This window comes from Balaenoptera borealis (genome assembly GCF_965194805.1).
Source record: "Balaenoptera borealis genome assembly, chromosome: X".
Classification (NCBI taxonomy): domain Eukaryota; kingdom Metazoa; phylum Chordata; class Mammalia; order Artiodactyla; family Balaenopteridae; genus Balaenoptera; species Balaenoptera borealis.
Window position 1 is genome coordinate 20824483 of NC_138881.1, and position 15652 is coordinate 20840134.

The 15652-nt window shown below is 40.3% G+C and overlaps 1 protein-coding gene and 1 pseudogene across 5 annotated transcripts in view; one reads left to right on the forward strand and one right to left on the reverse strand.

Moving 5' to 3' along the window:
- Positions 1–1781: 1781 nt before the first annotated feature.
- ZFX (zinc finger protein X-linked) overlaps positions 1782–15652 on the forward strand; it is a 69162-nt gene continuing 55291 nt past the window's right edge. Inside the window, exon 1 of one of the 4 annotated variants that reach the window (XM_082375595.1) lies at positions 1782–6354. The gene's annotated coding sequence lies outside the window, so the exon portion shown is untranslated. Of the gene's footprint in view, positions 6355–6374; positions 6728–15652 lie in introns of those variants that run through there. The other 3 variants (XM_082375591.1, XM_082375590.1, XM_082375592.1) reach the window with 3 other exon arrangements.
- Positions 12681–15425, reverse strand: LOC309619922 (protein tyrosine phosphatase type IVA 1 pseudogene; annotated as a pseudogene). The gene has a single exon. The product of its transcript is annotated as a protein tyrosine phosphatase type IVA 1 pseudogene (transcript).

Here is a 15652-nt window from a genome sequence, read left to right on the forward strand (position 1 = left end):
GAAAAGTCATTATGTCATTAAAAAGGAGTCTTTGTTCAAAATGTGGAAGGTTTTTCAAGAGCTGCTTTAACAAACGTTGCTAGCTGAAAGGTCATCCTGTAAGATAGTTATGTTCTTGGCAAAAATTTAAAAGCATTAGCACATCAAGAGTTGGCGAAGGAATGGGGAACTGGGAATTCTCTTCTGCTGGAGGGAATGTATATTAGTACAGTCATTTTGGAAAGTAATATTGAAAATGTACCATATCCAGAAATTTTACTTCTTTATACTCCAAGAGAAAGTCTTATAAATGTGAGCAAAGAGGCATTTACCAGGATGTACTAGTATTTCTTAAAGCACTGTTGGTGTGTGGGCTTGGTTAAATTGCAGATTCCTCAGCCCTATACTGTACCTACTAAAAATCAGAATTTCTAGGAATTGAGGCCCAGGAATTTGCATCTTTAGCAAGGTGTTGTTCCCTTCCAAATTTGAAAAACATTGCTGTTTTCCTAATGTTGTTCTAATTTTATTTATTTTATTGCTTAATTATGCTAACTGTTTTGAAAATAAGTGGTGTTATATGGTCCACAGAAAAGTGAGAAAGGAAGCAACTAATATCTGTAATGCTCGCCTTACTCCAAAGATTCTTTGAAATTTGAAGATAATCTTTTCTTTGTATGTTTATTTGTGTTTGTTTTTTAAACTTGCTATGGAAAATTTCAAATATATACACAAAGAGAATAATGCATCAAGCCCCCATGTGCCCATCCTACAGCATCAACAACTGTCTGCTCAAGGGCAATCTTCTTTCATTTATATCCCCCACCCACTTAACCCTCAACCTCTTTCCCGCCCCCAGCCTCCCAGATTAGCTTGAAGGCCATCTCTCATAGCGTATCATTTTATCTGTAAATATTTTGATAATGTATCTCTAAAAGATAAGGGCTCAAAGATATAATCACACCATCTTTACACTTAAACCAGATTAACAATAATTTGTTTATATCAGCATTTATCCAGTTAGTGTTGATAGCAATCCAGTCAGTGTTCCCATTTCTCTGATTGTCTCATATTTTTATACTTATTTGTTTGACTCAAGTTTAAAATAAAGTTCATATACTTCAATTGATTGATATATTTTTTATGTCTTTTCTCATCTGTTGGTTTTCCCTCCAGTGTTTTTTTCCTTATAATTTATTTGTTGAAGAAAGAAGATCCCATAGTGTTTCCCACCATCTAGATGTTGTCAATTACATTCCCTGTTGTTTCATTGATAAGTTTCTCTGTCCTTACATTTCTTGTAAATTGGCAAAGAGCTAGGGGGTTGATCAGGTTCAGGTTTGATTTTTTTGGCCAGTGCATTGTGTACTTCAATTATGAGGCATATGTCTGGTTGTCACTCTGGTTAGCAGCTATTGATGATTGTTGCTTAGATCTGTTGATTTATTAGTGGTTGCAAAATGGTGATATTCTAATTCTATCAAGCCTTCTTCATGTATTAGTAGGAATACTTCTATTAAAAGAATATTCTTTTCATCAACTATTTGTTTAACCTGAGGTATAGTTCATACAGGATAAGTACTACTTGATCTTTTCCTTTACTAGTTTTCAAAATAATGGTTGGTTCTTTAGTATTCTCCAAAGGTGATCATTTTTTAGATATCAAGATATAATGCGGGGAGGTAGGGAGGTGGGAAGGGGGGCAAAAAAAAAAAGATATAATGCACATGCTATAAAATTCACCCTTTTAAAGTATATGATTCACTAGTTTCTTGTATACTCACAAAGCCGTGCTACCATCACCACTAGTTGATCATTTTTATTTACTTATTTTTAAATTTTTATTATAGTTTTAAAATATTTATTTATTTAGGCTGCTCCAGGTCTTAGTTGTGGCACGTGGGATCTTTGTTGCCGCATGAGGGATCTTTAGTTGCAGCCTGCATGCGGGATCTAGTTCCCCAACCAGGGATCAAACCTGGGCCCCCTGCACTGGGAGCGCGGAGTCTCATCCACTGTGCCACCAGGGAAGTCCCTAGTTGATCATTTTTAAAAGCCTCATTATAAACTCAGGAGCATACTTAATGTGTTTTGATCCATAGCAATTATTCTTTTAACATTCAAATTTTTTTCATCTTTAGCCAACTGGAGCCTCTTTAAACTGGCTCCTGAGACCTTTTGACACTTTTTCTTTCCTTTCTTTCTTTCTGTTATGAGGAGATATTCCTGGTTCATCTTGTACTTTTCTGCTCCAGCCCAGGAATCACAGGAACCCTGATTCCTTTAGTGGAAAATTGTATATAGAGGTCCCAATCTGGGTGCCTGGGGTGCTCATTATTACTGGTTATTCTAGACCTCATATATTGATTTTCACCTCTTTAGTGGAGCTAATTTGTTTGCTGTGTCCTGTGATTTATAATCCATGAGGTAGAATTCAGCTATTGGTGATTTTCAGGAATTAAACAATGTCTTATTCAACTGATGATTCGTGTGAAAAGTACTGTTCAAAAACCACCTAATTGTCAGTCATTGTTTATTTTAAAATTATTTCCCTTGGGGAGTGTGTGTGGTTTAAAGACTCAGAGTAAAAATTCTTACTTGGCATTAATTATAGTCAGCTGAATTCCAACATGATGCAACTTGCTCATGTTAAGATAAGTATAAGTATCAAGTACCAGATAAATGGTAAATTTTTATAGGGCATGCTTAGTTCAATAAAACTATGGTCTCTCTAGGGGAAAGTAAATTTTTTTTTAACCTTTGGGATATAATGTAATGAATTACCACAACTTTATTCAAGAAGGTCTGTATTTCTCATAAGCTAATAATTTATTGTTTCTTATTTGGATTTCCATCAGTCAGTGATGAGGAATGAAAAGCAACAGCTTCTTTTATTCTTTTTTTAACAGCTTCTTTTCTGAATAATCTTTTTCTGGAAAGATGATTGAAAGGTCTTGTATTATTCCTGGCTCAAGGACCTATAAACATGTCAGGGATTTTTAGTTAAGTTATTAAAACACTGTCAAAACCTTGAGTAGTTGCTTTTAACTATCTAATATACATTAACAGCTCTGAAGGAACAAATAAATTTTAGCACATAACCAAAATCCCTTTGACTGCTTTGAAACCATCTATTTTGTATTCACAGCATATGCCTTTGAAATGTTCTGCTCTCAATCTCCCTAAATAAAATTTCACTTTATTGTGTGTTTATTTAGGTGAGAAAATGAAAGCACTTAAGAATGCTTGTATTCAGCCATACACAGCCTCCTTATTCTGAGTTCCCCAAGGGCAAGCACCACATCTTTTTACTCCCTGTGCCCAGAATTTTCTAGGTCCCTAATACTAAAACAAGGAAGAAAAGTATCAATTCAAGAGAGGCTGCAGTAGGTCCTTTAAGTGCAAGGTGTCAGGTGCTTAACCACTTAGTGCTTGATTACCAAATGCTTTCAGTGATTTTAGGTGTCTTCAAGGTCCTACTGTGAATATTTTCACAACCTATATTGTGTTTTATTACATCGAACAATTCCTGATCTCTGCTGTTCACACTTCCTTTGAGCCTTCACTTTTATCACACGAGAATTTTATATTGAATGTAATTCCAGTAAAATGATTTTTATCATACTGTTTTTTACAGCCTTCCATAAATGGATTTGAAGTACAAATTATTTTCCCTTTTTTAAAAACGCAAAAAAAAAGTATAGCTGACCTCATCTGTACAGTCATCTATAGAATAATCTTTGTTGGACTCCAGTAATGGTTTATTTAATATAATTAGTAGAACTAGGCTATCCTTTCCTTTTTTCCCGTCAAAGTTAAGTCTCTTTATGGATGAAAAGTAATGGCAAGAGGCTCTTTAAAAGTATCGATACCTAAACTACTTCTGGTTTTGTAAATTGAGCAAACATCTTTTTCGTTTATGTTCCTTGACACTTTTTTCTTAAGTGCTAGTGGACTTAGAAGTATTTGATGGTAATTATGGAAGAACTAACAAGAATGCTGACATTAGGTTGTGTTCATGTTGCTTACAGTTACATGGTTGATGAGACCCCGTTCTTGACATGACATAGCATTCAAAGGAGGCCCTTGGAAAGTACTTAAACGCTGGTTATCAATATTTTGAAATCACATTAGTGTAGGTATACAAGCTATTTCTCACTTTTTTTTTACTTGAAAAAAACATTAGTTTTATTTACCTTTCTGTGAATAGTCTATATCACAGCCCAGTGGAATTTTCTATAAATGATGAAGACATGTCAGTTATCATTTAATTGCTTGAAAAAAATCAAGGTTAAAGCCTTGAGAGGAAATTTACCATCAAGTACATTCTCAGAGATTACTTCTTTTTTACTACATTTTAAATTTTATTTATTTATTTATTTTTGGCTGCATTGGGTCTTCGTTGCTGCGCATGGGCATTCTTTAGTTGCGGCGAGCGGGGGCTACTCTTCGTTGCGGTGCGCGGGCTTCTCATTGCGGTGGCTTCTCTTGTTGTGGAGCACGGGCTCTAGGCGCGTGGGCTTCAGTAGTTGTGGCACGCGGGCTTTAGAGCGCAGGCTCAGTAGTTGTGGCCCACGGGCTTAGTTGCTCCGAGGCATGTGGGATCTTCCTGGACCAGGGCTCGAACCCGTGTCCCCTGCATTGGCAGGCGGATTCTTAACCACTGCGCCACCAGGGAAGTCCCTCACAGATTATCTTACTGTACCTTTGCTATTCCTTTTTGAAAGCAATTTTATAATTGTAAGAGGTCTGAGGGAAAGGACAACTTGCATTCTGGTAGTTTTAAAAAGTTATGACAGGAAACTAAAATACAAGGCCTCTGTATTTGAAGAGATTTCACACCAATATGCTATTTGCCTTATAACTTTTGTTTTATTTACTGTTTAGAAGTATACTTAGTGGACTTCCCTGGCGGTCCAGTGGTTAAGACTCCGAGCTTCCAGTGCAGGGGGTGTGGGTTTGATCCCTGATCGGGGAACTAAGATCCCACATGCCGCACAGTGCGGCCAAAGAATTTTAAAAAAAAATCAAAAAAATCTTTGTCTAACATTTAGTGAATTGAACGAAGAAATAAAGCATATCAGATTCGGATTAATGTAAAAGCTACATCATTTAGCGTTTAACTAGTAAGTTTTAAACATAATTTGGGTTCCAAGTTCAGTATGGAAAGAGTATAAAAATTTCAGTAACGAAAATGCAAAATACACATTTTTGGAGTTGATAAATGTTTTATTTACTCAAATACATATTTTTCTTTCTCTCCTAATTCTTTTTAAACTTTGAAAGACTTAAGTAGTTTGTAAAAAAACACCCAAATCCCAATTCTGCTCCTCCCTCTGTATTTTTAAAAGAATGTGAAAAATTCATTATTTATGAAACAATCACACAAGACATATTTCATAGACTCCCCAACTTTGAAACACGGATAGAGAGAAAATATACATTAAAAATTCATGTTCATTGCAATGTGCGAAACCAGTTTCAAAACGTAACCCTTATTTTTTCCGCCGTAAACTAATAAAATCAATTAGACTCTCTGATTGAACGCTTATTTAGAAAAAAAATTAAACGGTTTGGTAGGTGCTCTAGGATAACCCTTCTCCCCCTCCTTTTGCCCACGCACCCATTTAGACTGGCAAGCCTATTTTCATTTTATTTCAAAGATTTTTTTTTTTTTAAAGCGAAGGCAGGGGACGGCGGGGGTTGCTAAATTTATCTTCTTCTCCAGCCATGGGGATGAAGAAAACACATTTACTGCGGGCGGGGGTCTGAGGGCCTGCAAACAACTCGAGCAGGCGCTTCGGCCAGGACCGGCGCGGAGAGGCGGTAGGTCTCCGGGGAGGGCCCGGGGGGCGGCCGCGGCCCACAGGAGATGGTGGGGGGCGGCCGGGCCGGGTGCGGGCCGCCTGCCTCTCCGTGGGGTCGGCGGACCACGGCCCCGCGCGGACTTTACGGCCGAGGCGGCGGCAGCGGCGCGTGTGTAGCGGCGGCGGCGGGCGGGAGCGCGGAGGAGGTGGAAAGAAGGGGGGCGCTGTCACGGAGACTTCGGCCGCCGGAGACCCCGCCGCAGCGAGGCCACTGGGCTCCCCGGTCGCAGGGCGTGAGCGCGCCAACCGGGACACCAGGGAGACACACCGGGCGAAGGAGGGGGCCTATGTACCCTTCCGCATTTTCCTGGGTCTCTCTCCCGGGCGGTGACGTGACGTGCTGACGGCGGGCCCGTGCCGGGGAGCTGGGCCGCTTTTTGTCAGCTCCGAGCTCGGCCCCTCCTCCCTCCCTCCGCCCGCCCCACCAGCCGGAGCCCGGCCCAGTGCTCCAGAGAAAGGCCGGCCTGCAGCACCCGCCACCGTCGCCGACCGCCCGCACGCCCGTCCGGTGAGTTCCGGGCGCCGCCGCGGCCGCGGGGCCTAGCACGCGCGCAGGGGCCTGGTCCCGGCCTGGTCGGCGGCCCGCGTGGCGCCCTTCCGCGCTAGGCCGGGCAGTGTGGCGCGCGGCGCCGAGCAGGCCCCAAGGAGGCCGCAGTTAGGCCCGGGGAGGAGCCCGGCTGCCCCGAGCGGCGGCGAAGCTGCGCTCCGCAAACGGGCGGGGGTTGGGGGAGGGTCGGCCGGTGGCCCGGGACGCGGCCGATGGGCCCCGGGTCGGTGCCGCGTCCGGCCCGGGGCACTGCGCGGGGGCGAGGCCTGGCAAGGAGGCGAAGGCTGCAGGCGTGAGGTGAAGGCCGCAGGCCGGCCGGGCCGATTTTCGCTATGTAAATATCGGTGAGGGGGGGGAGGGATGGGGGACAAGATGGCGGCGGCTCGGCGCCTGCTGCAGGGGACGATTGAGGAGGTTGCTGGGAGGGGGAGCCGCCATCTTGAAGGCGGCGTCTGAAGAGAAAATTCCGCTACAGCCCGTAAGGGGGGGTCGGAGAGCGGGCGGCGGCGGTGGCGGTGGCGGCGGCTCCGGTGACGGGTCCCGGAGGCCCGGCACGGCAGCGTGTGCGCGCGGAGGGGGCGTGCTCGCTCCCCACAGCGGCCATTGCCCTCGCCGCCATGATGTGCGCTCGGGCTCTAGGCGCTCGGCGGCAGCGCCACCTTCCTGCCCTGCCTACCGCAGCCCCCGTGACTAGCTGCTGCTTCCGCTGCATTTTAGCCGAGCTGCCGCAGGCGGTCTTCGTCGGCGCCCAGGCGCTGGGGCCATCTCGTTCCTCAGCGTCCCCGGCCCCGCGCCTTTCCCCCGCCCTTGTACAGGTCACTTGAGGGTCCGCCCAGGCATGTGGACTCACCACGGCAAGTGGGACCCCAAGACATTTTATTTTTACCCCAGTGAAGTCACACGTGAATTAGAGTGCCTTAGATGCGGTTGTTTTCTAACAGTCACTGCCTTATCGAGTAAAGAAAGAAAGAAAGGAATAAAATTTTTTAAAAAAATTGATAGGAAAGAAGTTCTCAGTCTTTCATGTAGTAAGGGGAAAAGTGCAAATTGCACAGCACGGAAACGGAGAAATAAAAATTTTACGGAGTCGTTTGAATTTCATTAATTTGGAAACAACTTTCTAGAAAAGGTGCATTTAAGCTATTAGCGATCTGTTGGTAGTATTTACTTTTTTTCAGGAGTAAGAGAAGGGCAGAAGGTTTTATTTTCTTATTGAAGGACAACGTAATGTGATGCAGTATTTATTGTTCCTGTACCTGGTATGGTATTTAGTTTCTCTGTTTGATTTGAAAAATTCTAAGGTGGAATTCCACTCCTTAAAGTAGTTTTGATTGCATACTACACTACTGTGAACTCGGTGCTAGGTGCTCTGAAAGATTCAAAAGGTTCTTTTAATGCAGACGGTGGCTCCAAGAAGTTCGTTGTTCAGAGGCAGATGAGATGAGGTGAAATGCAGTGAAGTGCTGCCGGGAAGGTACAGCCAATTATTGGGGTTTCAGAGGAAAACGAGGTTAGGTGACATTTCTAGAAGGTTACTGAAGGATGGGTAGGACTTTGTTAGACTGAGATGGGGGTGGGGAAAGGGCATTTCAAGGGTGAAGCTTCTTCAGAAAACAGCAAGTATGTGTAATTTGGCTGGAGTAGACGGTGTAGGTAGGGGAGTGATGGCTAAATAAGGTCGATGGAGCTTGCTTTCCAGGTGGAGGGGCTTATACTCAATGGGGGAGGCCAGGGAGCCCTCAAGTAGTAGAGTGATGACGCACCTGAGCCCGGCTTTATAGTCACTTACCCCTTCCATTGGCCTAGGAAGTTTCAAAGTTGAGAAATAGAGTAACAACCAGTGTTTCACTGCAGGAATGATTATCAAGAATGTTCAGAAGTTCAGATAATTTTGCTACTTTTTCAACAATTCATCTGTGGTAGGCAGCTGCTCCTTTTTTCTGTCCTAATTTCTCACTCCAAGTAACTTTTTGCTCAAGAGTTATTATAATCTCTGTAGTAAACAAATGGGGAGGGGTTTCTAGCTTTTCATTTACCGTGGTTGAAAATTACAGGACCAGTGCTGTGGGTTACTTTACGAAACTGAGGAATGAACCTGTAAGTATCCCCATGGTAATTTTTAAACAAGTCACAGTTTTGAAAAGTAGAAGAGCGATGATTAAAAAGGCAGCAGCCTTCAGGTGGTCTTTTTGGAATCCCTGTTCTTCCATCTGGTAAGAGGAGCCACCTTTTTGATTAAGAGGGTAATAACTAAGGCTGTTTGCTAAGCTAAGCCTTCTCATGTTTTGATTAATATTTGAACTATTCTCGATGCACATTTTGGGAATGTGTTTCCTAGAATTTTGATACGTAAATTTATAGGTAGCATAAGTATTCACCAGAAAGTTGTTTCAGTTTTTCCATTTTTCCTAAACTGCGACAGGTCAGAACAGTGATTGCTCCATGAGAGGAAGGGAAGGAACTGAATATTCTCATGTTTATCTTAGAGGGCTATGGTTTAGAAAAGTTTGAGACACAGTGCGTTCTAGGAGGCTGACTAGAAGCAAGTTGCTAAAGCAGTCTGTGGTTGTTGAGATGGTAAAGGTAAACATAAACTTGAAAGAACCAGTTGCTTTATATCTTGACAGCTGGGAAAGACATAGAATTCTAAAAGAGAATCATATTGCTGCACACGCAGTGCAGCAGCAGTACATGTTCCAGTACAGCAAGAGTGGATGATTAAGATTAAGAGTTGGACTTCAGTCATATAGTTAAGAAGACAGGCGTGTAAGGTTTGGAAGGATTTCTGTCGGAAACAGTTAAAGTGCTTTTTGCCTGAAAGGGTGGTCTGGAAAACTGGTGGAACAACAACTATCTTGGATAAATGAGGTGTTGGTTTTTAATTTGTGTATCTTTCAGATAGATGCAAGTTTCCTTTTTTAAAAGCATGCTCACAATGCATTGAAGAAAAACTTTTTTCCACATTGCTTTTTGTAAATGCTTTGTCTCTCAACCTACCTGGACTTGTATTGCCACTTATGACCTTGTTTGTACTATTTGTGTTTATGCACACTGGCAGTTCCAGAGTTTTTCTTTTTTACTCTTAAACTCCTCAACCTGTCCTTGAAACCCCTCAGCCTCAGCAGAGATTACCTAATCTTTTACTTAAGCCAGAAAGATAGACAGCCATCTGATCTAAGCAATTGAATTTTCTTCCTTCCACTTCATATTCTTCCTTTGTCTCTCCCTAGGCTGTCCTCCTGTTCTTCACTTGTGGCAAGAATTGGCCTCCTTCAGGCCCAGATGCTCTGCCTGTGGGATCCACTGGTCCCAAAGGATGGAGCTCTGTCAGTGTGATTCTGCCACTTGCATCATTGCCCTCTAACTCTGCTGATGCCTTTCCCTCTCCTTATAAACATTCCTAGGTTTGCTCATCTTACAAAAACCTCAGCTGTCTTAGTTCTCCTTTCACCAGCATTTTCATTTCTTTGCATTCCACTATTCCTAGATCCACTGTTTCCCAAATTGGGAAACTTCTACAGCATGTCAGCAGGTGTGTTATATAAAAGTGTTCTTTGTTTCAGAAACTCTATACCTTCTCTGCCTTCTGTTATGGGATTTTCCTCAAGGTCAGTTGTCTACCCTGTTCTCTTGAATCTTCTTGCGTGGTTTTGGTGCCCTTTACCATGCCCATCCTCTAGTTTCTCTAGCATTGCCTACTGACCACCTCCTTTCAGGTGTCTTACTGTCTCAACATGGCTGAAACCAAATTTATCTGGAACATAGTAGATGCCCAGTACTATTTATTGGGAAAAAAACTTTTTTTTAAACGCAGAGCCCCTAAAACAACTCCTGCTTCTAGCTTTCTTTCTGTTTATGGCACCATCATTTTTCCAGGCTCATTCTTCTGTGTCATATAGCAATGTAGGTATGTTTTAATTTAGCATTTAACCTTTTATATTTTAGATCTGTATTTATATTTTTGTTATCTTTTCTAAACTCTGGATGTAGAGACAGGTTCTCATTTATCCTTGTCCCAGAGCATTACCTGGTACATGGTAATGACAGTTACCTAAAAGCAATTCTCTCAGTTTTGGGGTGCAGAGAATTTTGTGTAGTTGAATCGTTTTCAACTATTCAAGCATCTGTCTAGTCACTGTATCCTTTGAGCAAGGGGTGTGCGCAGTAAGGCATATGCCACATAAGCTGAGTAGCCCCCGCCCGCAGCACTTAAGCTTGGGGTTAGTATGGCCAGTGTATACTTAGTCCTGTCAAATTAGTTTTCCAAAGAAATTTTTATAAAATCCAGGAATCTTGTAACTATATTTTACTCGAAGGGAGGTAACATTTTAAGGAAGCTACGTGGCCTTGAAGAATACAGCCATTAGGATTGAAAAAATATTTAAAATTTTAAAATTATGAAATATTTCAGAATTACTGAAAGGCAGGTATCGCCTAGATTTAACAGATCTTAATATTTTATTACATATTTGCTTCATAACTTTTTGTGTGTTTAAAGAAAGAAAACCTCACAGATTGAAGAGTGCCTCCCTATCCCATTCCTGTCTTTTCTTTGCCAGAAATAACCACTGTCCTAATATGTATGTACCACAAACAATGTCAAGTACTGCTTTATGTGTTTTAACTTTACATAAATGGTATCATACTGTGTTTATCATTTTATATATATATTTTTTCACTTAGCAATGTGTTTTTGAGATTTATTTATGTTGTATGTAGATCTAGTTTAGCGGTTCTCAAGAGTGTGCTCCAGGAATTCCCAGGGATCCCTGAGATTCTTCCAGCCTCATTCTTTTGTACACTGCACAAGTACTGTACAGAGCCTCCACGAAACGTGATGTCATGATAGATTGAACACAGACGCAGTTATGGGAATCCAGCTGTCCTCTATTAAGCCTGTCCTTGAAGAGATTTGCAGAAATGTAAAACAGTGCTACTCCTTTCACAATTTTTTGTTTTGAAAAATAGTTATTTAAAAATGTTCATGTTTAGGGCTTCCCTGGTGGCGCAGTGGTTGAGAATCTGCCTGCCAATGCAGGGGACACGGGTTCGAGCCCTGGTCTGGGAAGATCCCACATGCCACGGAGCAACTAAGCCCGTGAGCCACAACTACTGAGCCTGCGCGTCTGAAGCCTGTGCTCCGCAACAAGAGAGGCCGTGACAGTGAGAGGCCCGCACACCGCGATGAAGAGTGGCCCCCGCTTGCCACAACTAGAGAAAGCCCTCGCACAGAAACAAAGACCCAACACAGCCAAAAATAAATAAATAAATAAATAAATAAATAAATTTATAAAATAAAATAAAACACTCATCTTTAAAAAAAAAATGTTCATGTTTATATACAGTGGGTTTATTTTTTATGAATACTTTTAAGGTGTCTGAGATTTAATTTCTAATATAAACATCTCTAGATAGAACCCACATAAACAAAAACTCTTTGAGGTCCTCAATTTTTGAGTGTAAAGAGGTCCTGAGTCCAAGAAGTTTGAAAACTACTGATCTAGTTCATTCATTTTACTTGTATTTTAATGTATAAATATACTGTGGTTTATTTATCTATTCTTAGGGAGGGGCCATTAGGTTGTTAGCAGTTTTCTGCAATCTCACAACAATGTTGTTGTGAGCATCCTTATATGGGGTTCTTCTCTCTTGGGATTATAGAAGTAGAGTTGCTACATTCAAGAGTCTGTGCATTTGTCAGCTTTACTGGGAATTGCCAAATGTCAAATTGTGTTCCATTCGACACGCCCATCAGCTATGTATGAGCCTCTGTTTCTCCAGACCACTGCCAAAAGATTAGACTTTGCAGTTTTTTCCAATCTTTTAGGTATAAATGGTATCTCATTGCTGTTTTCATTTTGCATTTCTTAGATTACTCGTGTTGTTGAGCCTTTTTTCCCACGTATTATTAGCCATTTGAGTTTTCTGTGACTTGCTTGTGCCTATCCTTGGTCCATTTTTTATTGGATTGTTGCCTTTTTCTCATTGGTTTATGGTTATTCTTTTTATATTCTGAATACTAATGGCTTGTAGTTTTATACACTGAAAATACCATTTCCTAGTCTGTGGCTTATTCTTTAGCTTTGTTTATGGAATATTTTTTTGTGTAGGACTTTTTAATGTGAAAGTAGTCAGTTTCCTCAGTTCTTTTTCATTTATGGTTTATGTTTTCTTGTATCTGCAAGAAATTCTTTCCCTGCCCCAAGGTCATAATGATACTGTGCTTTTTCATATTTAGGTCATTAATTCATCTGGAATTTTTTTCTCTATTGTGTGATATAGGGATCTGATTTTATCTTTTTAATATGAATTTGCCAAGTAGTTCAGCCTTTCTCCTCACTAATTTGTAATGCAACTTGTGAAGTTTATCGTATTCTCACATATATACATCTGTTTCTACTTTCTTCTGATTTCATGGGTCTGTTTGACTATATACCTATACCACTGATTTAACAATGATGGCTTTATAGTTAAATCTTAATAAGTGTTCTTTTTCTTCAGAGTTTTAAAGCTATTTTCCTTCCTTTGTTTATTTTTGGGTCAGTTTGTTGGTTTCTATGAAAAACTGTTGGATTTTTATTGTATTTGCATCAAATTTACAGAATAATATATAGATACATATAGATGTATGCTAAGTAGTGGAGCTGGGGTCTGAATCTGGGCATAGTCTACTGCTTTTCATAAAGCTCTTGCACAACTTTTGTTAGATTTTTTGCTAGAAAAAAATTTTGTATAATTTTTGTTATTGTGAATAGGATTTTCTTTTAGATACTGTTTCTGTATTGATCATGTAACCTTGCTGAACTTTCGTATTACCATATTTCATAGATTCTGAAGTACATCCCGCCCCCATTTTAATATGTCAGAGATTCATATAGATCTTCATTTGATGGTGTCCTATAATCACTGTTGTCCAGGTAGCAGTCATGATGTAGTTATTGTTTTTACATGCACATACTTGGTCAAGACTCTTCATTTTGTCATCACTTAAATGAGTATGTGCATTGTTTTAATTGTGTTTTAATTTCACACCCAACAATACAACTGAAGGCAGAAGGAATTGTGAGGTGGGTGTCTTACTGGAAAGAAAATCACATAGATAATTATGGAGCATTTTAAGAAATGCTGCATCACCAGCACTCTTGTTGGTAGAGGACAATATTGTTAGGAAAGATTGAATAGCTATGAGTAGAAAAGCATTCCATAGTAGGACCCTGAATGTGAAGTTTTAGGAGTACTCTACCAATTTCTTTTTTTTTTTTTGCGTTTCATCATTTATTTAATGTTTAAGCTCTCACACTAGATTTTTACATGCTGGTGACCACTGACAAATTATTTCTCCCACAGAACTATAACCACATGTTCGCGGACAGTATAAATATATGGTTGAGCTAATGTTAATACACATCACCATTTTATCAATTACATAATAAAACAAATTGTCAAATATCCAAATATTAAGTTACACAGCTCAAAAAGCATATAAAATATTAAATGTCTGCTCAATTCATTAGCAGAAGCCCCTTTTTTTTTTTTTCAAGAGAGGTTGGGAATCACACTTCAAACAAAAATAAAATGGTAAACAACTTCAGATAAGTTTGAAAGAAAATTACAAGAATTTCAGAAATTTTATGATTAAGAATTGTTTTAGCTACAATAACAAAGTATTTCCACCTTTTAAAAAATATTTACTAAATTAAAGCACATATTCTACATGTTCTGCACAAGACAAAGACAACATTTTACTAAAAATATTTAATAGCCCCCTCCCATTCTTTTTTCAGGCCCTCCCTGTAGGTTGTACCCCAAAGTGCAAACATTAAAATTAACTGTAAGGCTTTTTTGTCTGGAGACATTAAAGACATGTGCTTCTTTTACAATGTAGATTTTCAAAATGGAGGTCTTCTATTACAGCACAAAATGAGATTTATAGAAAGACATTAAATAATCACTGTAAGACTTGGTTAATTAAAAAAAACCAAAATGAGCAAATCTGATGTATACTGGTATGAATGTGGAAGACGTAAGCATATTGTGAGCAAATAACATTATAGGCCCTACTTTCTATGTTTGAAATGATGGAAGGAATAAACCACATAAGGTCCAGAGTTTTCTTAGTTCCTGGGATTTTAGTTCTATGTGATACTAAAAATATACAAGTATTGTGCTGGGTATTTTGGCACCTAGTCTTTCTAAATTTCTTACATATTGGTAAGATTCTGGCATGGAAACAGATTTAAAGACATGACTCAGTACTGCATGATTTCAGGAAAGGTCAATTGGTACAAACGATAATAAGCACATTTTAAATGCTGAACAGCAAGAATCCTTTGCTGAGTGTCCAAGGAGGTTGATCATAACCCAGACATAGAAGTTGCAATTCTGCCAGGCTTGTGGCCTGGTAAAACTGCTTTTCGACACTCCTATGGAAGCTTCATCAGACTTCACGAAGCCAACGTGCTGGCTAACATGTACAACAAATTCCGTCCTGTCTAGGTTCCACTTCCGAGCAATGGCGTCAGGCACCCCAGTTTTATTGAAAGCAACAGTTGTTCCTATGACCATTGGAGTTTTTGAAGCACAGCCGCATTTTAGGACGATACTCCTCCAAATACAAAAGTTGCTTGCTGTTGAAAGCTCCACGCTGCTTTTGTCTTAGCAACTGTACTGCATCTTCATGTTTCATTCCACCTTCAATTAATGCTAGGGCGACAAGCACTGGACCTCTCCCAAGGCCTGCAACACAATGAACGGCAATACAACAAACAGGGTCTTCATGGAAGTTAATTTTCAGGAGACTTAACCAATCATCAACAGTCTGGTTAGATGGTGGTGCGCCATCATCAAAAGGCCAATTGAGAACATGGATGCTTTCTTTCTCCACAAGTTGCTTCACATATTCTTGCTATTGTGGTAAATCCATGCTTCTTAAGTTCCTCTATAAATTTGTTTAAGGTCACATTGGTTGGATTAAGAAATCTCATGTTCTTATAAGTGACTTCCACAGGAGCTGGGCGGTTCATTCGAGCCATGTTAATTTAGTTAAAAAAATACCCAGTAGGTTTATGAAAGAATTTAAAAACTTGAATACAGAAATGATGTGAAGAAACTGAGTCTACTTCAGTACACTCCACTTGAAATTCTCAGTGCTTTTGAGTATGAAGTTGAGAGTAATGGGAAATGAAATGAACCTCCTAACAAGAAGCAGCAATTCTTCAATTCAGTGATACTGAGGCAATAGAAAGGAAGTGCACTGAGC